The sequence below is a fragment of the Diorhabda sublineata genome, chromosome X (genome assembly GCF_026230105.1).
Source record: "Diorhabda sublineata isolate icDioSubl1.1 chromosome X, icDioSubl1.1, whole genome shotgun sequence".
In the NCBI taxonomy this organism is placed as follows: domain Eukaryota; kingdom Metazoa; phylum Arthropoda; class Insecta; order Coleoptera; family Chrysomelidae; genus Diorhabda; species Diorhabda sublineata.
Genome location: NC_079485.1, coordinates 39,143,589 through 39,150,500, shown reverse-complemented (window position 1 = coordinate 39,150,500; position 6,912 = coordinate 39,143,589).

The following is a 6,912-nucleotide window of genomic DNA, read 5'->3' as shown; positions in this document are numbered from 1 at the left end:
AGATAAATTCTTTCACCAGTACTTCCGTGACAGTTGTGGACTCTTGATTCGGGATCGCATAAATTTCCACCCACTTTGTAAAATAATCCATTACGTCTAGGATGTATAGGTATTCAAAGCAATCCTTTCGAAAGGAATTCCAACATTATACTGTTTCATGGGTGCCTTTCTCTTACGATGTGGTACGTAACACAAGTCGTATATTTCTTACACTAGTCCTTCACATTCTCGAAGCTGTTTAACCTTTCACCGACTCGCTGAAATGCTTTCTTCACTCTCAAACGAGCTCCCGATGGACTGTCGTGTAACTTTTTCAGTACCTCAGCTACTTTCGTTCTCGGAACCACTAGCTGTCTTCTCTTCTCGGAAGCATAATCGTTTTCTAGGATTCTTTTTAAAAGGATCTATTCTAACACAAAGGAGTCCCACTGAGCCCAATACGCTTTTAGTGCCCGTGAAATCTTGACACTTCTTACCAGGTAGTCGACCATTCTCTTCCTTCCAGCAACCCGTTCCAGTTTTCCCTCTGAGTGGACTTTGTTGTTTGCAGAAGTCACGGGACGCTTTTACGATCTGCGTAGATGCTCTGGCTTACTACAATTCCGGACGTTTCTAACTCTAGTTCGGCTTTCAGCTCCGCCACTTTCAGATTACTAAGTTTCTTAGCCATGTTTATGTCACTATTTATTTAAAATCACTCGCATTAAAAATAATGTTTGGATATCTTCAAATGTCTTTAAAGTACGTTATCAGTCGATATGTCATGGTAGATGGAGCTTGAACAAGAAAAAAATACAGTCAGTGTGGCCTTCATCCAAGGAACGATGGTTTTTTTTACGTTACGTTGAGTTGCTGACTCCAATCACTTTCTATTCCCAAACTTAAAAAAATGAAGAATTGATTTCAGAATTATGTTATTTTTTCGCGTAAAAGTAGTTACTAATTTTTATATTTTGAAAAATTATTGATTACGCGTTCGAAGTGGGTGATGTGATATTATTGATTGAATCATCTAAAAATTTCAAAACACTTAGGAATAATTCAACTCATTTTCTTCGAATCAAGATATTTCTCTCGTATTTTCTGAAAATAAAAATATGATTCATATATGTTTTATCAAAACTCATATAAAAACCTTTTGAAAGCTCTACAGTTTTTTCGTAATATCTTGATATTACGTTCGCTAGTTAAATCTCCATTGGGATTTTTAATTAACTTTTTTGTTTGCTTTGCTCCTAAGAGACAACAGGGTTAGTTTTTATAGCTTTTGCAGAAATAATCTCCTTATATGAAAATACTTTAACCTAAATACACAATTATTATATTTCTAAAGGATAATTATGAGTGTTAACGAGGTAATAGGGAAAACGTGAATAGTATTGTGATAGATTACTACCTAGTTTGTGATGAATATAAATTTATCAACTTAGTTTGATGCTGCTGCCTTGTACTAAGTTAAAACCTAAAAATGGAAGCGTTAAAGACGTACTAGAAGGTGGTGGATGTTATCTTCACATAAGAGTAGGGCTTGGATGTTTTTACTTTAATATGCTTCTCATAAAAGTTAATAAATTTCATAACAAATTCATTTCTCCCTAAAATAGTAAGCACTTCATCACAATTTATATACAAATCAACAAAATCAAATGACCACTTGCTTAAAAACATACCTGATTTGAACCACCTAATATTAACAAGACAAGAAGATCCACTCTCGTCGGAAATCAGACTTCCAAAAGCAAGCCGATAAGACCTGGTTTTGCAGTTATCAGTGTTTATACGAGATTGTTGCAGAGCTTTGACGATTGAAACGAATACATATTATACATATCTACTTACCGAGTTTAAATTGTTTATTTCGTGGACCTTAACAAAAAGTTCAATGAAAAAGTCATAATGTGTGAGACTGTGAGATTCATAGTAAAAATTAACAATAAGAATGTTGCAAATACCAAATAGATTTTCTGGTAAAACGGTTCAAAGTGCGTTTTGATGGTAACCAGTATATGGTGGAAATTGTATGCATTAGGTCTCAGAAAATATATGGTCAATACTAATTGCTTTAATTTGTCTGATCCCTTAGCTGATTTATTAAGTAGATTTAATTGATTTTTTAATAATATACTTTCAGAGTTACGCCTGTTCCAAGCTTAATTGAGCAACTTGCTGTCGACGTCAAATCATCTTTAATCGCTTTTAATTTCAAGGCCTGCTTCCAAAGTTGACATCTAAAATTATTACTAACTTTACCTTTAGATGGTCATAGAAACAGATAACATAAATCTTTATAAACATAGTTAATTATTTATTACTCGCATTTAACAATAAATTACTTACCTCATTTCATCTTTCGGACAATGAAATAGAGATATGTTCCTATTCGGGTAGAACATCCATCAACACACTGAATGAATGATTAGTTTAATTTAAAAAAGAATTGGTATCACTACGGCAGGTATGCACAATCGGTAGATTTATGTACTTATGGACTTTGAATCTAAAATTGAACCGACGGTGTCCAAACGCGAATGACGAACGTTTCTTTTTCGTAGGCCACACGCTGCAAAGAGCTAGCAAGCGTCAACGCTGGAGGATATTTGTAGTATCGTGTTGTACCGATATAAGGAGCGGATTGTGAACAATCCGCGATTGAAGTTGACAGTTCGACAAGTTCACTCGCTTGTATGATCATCATCTGCGTGTTGTGGTGTAAGGAAATGTCAGCAGATTTAGTTTATTCGTGAATCGTTGTTTCAGCTATTAATATGAACAATTTGAAAAGAAAAGTAGGGAAAATATTGTGCGATGAAGGGGTTAATGAGAGAACTGAGGGATGAACGTCATTCAGCTTATCAAAATATTTTGATATGTTGCACCAGCCAGCTTTGCCCAACAATCTTCTCAGACCACAGTCGTTATTTTACTTTTTGCATCTTTTTGTACTTCTTGTTTGAGAGCATTTCTAATCAATTTGATTTAATAGTGCAACTGCTAAATATGCACTTTGCTAAGTTTTCGCTTGATAAAGTGCAGGTAGAATTTTCACCAGAACTACACCCAACAACAAAATAAAAAGCTCATCGAAATGCAGGAGATTCGCTGGAATTGTGGTAACTACACACATTCAGTAGTTACCACAATTCTATTAGTTGACTCGCCTGCGTATAAGCTTGCTTTGTGTGATCCACCCTTCAACGACATTATAATATCTGAGAGCTCACTTTGCAACTGTGCGTCAACTTGGTAGTGCACAACAAAATCATTTTAGAATAAATATTAAAGAAATTGTGATTTGTGTTTAACGAATTCTTTCTCCGATGGTAACCAAAGTTAGGGCGAGTAAGATTTTCATTCGTTATATTGTCAAGTAATGATTATTATCAAAATTTGAAATAAATGTTCTTTATTTAACGAAAATGAAGTTATATTACCTAAATCAATGTTAAAATCCTACATTCTTTATATAACGATCTATTTGAATCAGTCTACATTTATTTCCTGATACTTAACTGAGTTAAAGATCTTCTCGGGAAATCTTGTATACATCTTGCCTAACTGGACTTACTATCATCTTAATGATAAAGTTAATGAGACGAGGGAAGCATGAAAACACATCCATCCGTTAAGGGTTATACTTGTATATTCTCTAAGGTATGTTCAAAAGGGAGAGAGTAAATGTATTAATAAATTATTATCTTTAATGTGAAAGAACAGTGGCATACACAAACTGAAGAGATTTGAGAAATATTCTCTGAAAACTTTTTCATTTTTCTTATTATCACAAGACTCCATTATATCCTTTTCATTAATCTTGTTCCGGTGAAATTTGACCTATTGTTTATCAAAACACAAAAATAAAATACAACCACCGATATTTACTTTTATTTATTAAAATTTTGATTCTGAGGACTGACGGCGGTGCGTCAAGTAAGTTTCCCTATCAGGTAAAATATGATGCAGCATCCTGTCTATATTAATCAATAATGTGATTAAGTTGTATTAGGAATATTTACTTGCAGATCTCTTTTATATATTTTAATAGGTTATACTTTAATGAATATGAGATACGTCATTCACAGATCTATGAAAACAAGATATGTAAAATAATAAATAACTTTTAATACATCAACAAATGACCTACTCGCGTATTGACACATTCCAACCATACTTTACAAGAAGACGCTTTACAAAATCAAATTTATTCTCTCGGATTCTACAAAACAAGAACATCTGTCATCATATACTTCATCCAATAGCTTTCATTAACACCTTTATGCCAATAATTCAGCAAAAGCTTTCCACTACTTAGCACGTAGACACGGAAAGTTATACAAGAGAAGGTACTGCAAGTCAGTTAGTTCTGATGATGATGATGACAAGAGTATGAAACAAATTCGGGTGAAATTAAAAAAATCAAGCAGGTAGTTCGAACACAGCTCACACGAAACTTAGCCTACTGGTTCAATATTTTGGACTCGCTAAGCGTGAAGATGTAGACATAGAAACAAAATTGTATGAGTTTTGGGCTCACCAGCGTACTAGAAATATTTTTCAAATCCTCAACCTCTTTCAAATTGAAATTTTTGCATCATTACCATACTTTGATATAATATTCTTCTTAAAAAATAACGGTGGAAGAATGAATTCAGATAATTATATTATTTGCAATCAATCTTATATCTGATACAAACAAAAGTTAATTAATGTATTGACATTATCTCAAGCTCACCATTAATTTGATTTTCAACTTCTAACAAAGCTTAATTTATCGCAATACAAAACCATTAGAAATTCATCATTATTTGAAAACACTGGCCACAAACATCATTAGTAACCAAGGACAACCGAAATTGAATTTTTCAATTTTCTGCTACATTTCGAAACAATGGGTTGAAACAGATGCATATATCTTTTGAACGATACCTCTATACTGTAAGCAATGACGTAGAAAAGGGAAAAATACCAACGAACTTTTTTTATAAATGTGGCAAAAATCGCAATTCAATCAAGAATCGTTCTTGACCAAAAAATTACAGTGTAGAAAAGAGATAATCATATTATTATTGAGTGAATTCGAAGATGAAGGGCTCTTTGAAGTTATTTTTGAAATTCACTGGATATTAAAGTCGTAGAGCCGATTCCTGGAAAGGCAATCAAAAATTGTTCAGTTGAATTATTCTTTGGCTTATTTATATTGTTATCTGGATAAAACAAAAATATATTGAGTATTATATTGTTGTTATATACGTTGTTATATTTTGGTTAGAAAATACTTTTCATGTTGAGATTCTGTTCATCACTCTTAGAATTTTTCTTCTTTTTCAAAAAATAAATTTCGAAACTCTAGTAGTTCGTAAATATTTGTTTATTTACACGAGAAGAATGATTATTATTATTATCGTTATTACAACAATAATTGTATTTATGAGAAAAAACCGATAAAGCGCTTAAGTGATATAATTCATGTCATTGCCATTATTGTTGTTCAAAATATTATACATTAATGTAAAACCCTTTCTCAAACAAAACACCTTCACGTCTTTGTACGTTACATCTGTTAAACGTTATTAATGATCATGGAGATTGATGTTCCAGTATAAATGAGCAAAATTCATCTGTAAATGTCGACGTGTTCCAGAGCGAGCTCACGATTTGTAATAATTACTGGTACCGTAAAACCGATAAAGTATCAGGCCATAACTAGAAGATGTAAATCATTCCCATACATGTGTGAAAGAAAATTTCGAAGCACTTAACTTTTGTGAAAGCCTCATTGACAGGTCTCTTAATCATCTTAGATGAGTTCATTTGATACTATATTGGAACGTTTACTTTGCTCGTCTTTGAGGAAATTTAGGACTAAATTAGAAACAAATTAGTTTTGATGGAAACAATGCTGGTTTCAACATAATGAAATGAAATGAACTTAGACAAAAAGTAGATTACCGAATCGGAATTTCATTATTGTATCCATGAGCAATATTTATGTAATTGTTTATAGATGCACTCGCAAGTAATTTGAATTACTTTTTAATTGAAATAGACAAATTAGTGATAATGACAAGAAACAATTTAGCAATTTGTTAGAAACAAAATAATCGATCCAACTAATGAACAATTTCCAGATAAACGAAAGGAAAGAATTATATATGGGAGGAGGAGAAAACCCGATATTTTCCAATAAAAACTTATACTTAAGGGAATATTTCGAATTCAAAGTTTATATTAAGAAACCAAGAAACATTCTTGACCTGAGAGAACAAAAAAATACAAACCAAATATCAAAGCAGATGTTCCATAAAAAGTTAAGACAAATGTATTCCTTTATCTCTTTAGAATTTGTATCATTTCGTTTGTGTACTACTTAAAAAGGTTATTTGAGTTAGTTTTATTGCGTAAAATTCTCATGATTGATTTTTTTATACGAGTCACATTTCCCTACTCAAAAGTTGGACACAGTTCTGATAATATCGGATTGTTTGTCAATCTAATAATTAGTTTATGTTAGTGGATAGTGGCTACGTTTATATTCACTATTACACATTTGTCAAGGACTGTTATTTATACATGAAATAAGTAACCAGATAATTTTATTGATTATGGTAAATATCAGAGGAAAAATTAATTATTCGTATTTTAAGGTGCATAGTGAATAGTTAAGATAGAAAATGACAAAATGTGACAATTAGGCAAGGGGGCTCTCTCAGTCCGCTCTTATTTAACATAGTGATGGATGAAATCATAAAACAAGTACGCAAACTAAGAGGATACAAAATGGGAAATAAAGAAGTCAAAATCCTGTGCTATGCAGACGATGCGGTACTGTTGGCGGAGAACGAGGACGATCTGCAAAGGCTACTGTACCAATTTAACAAAACAGCAAAAAAATTCAATATGATAATATCAGCGGCA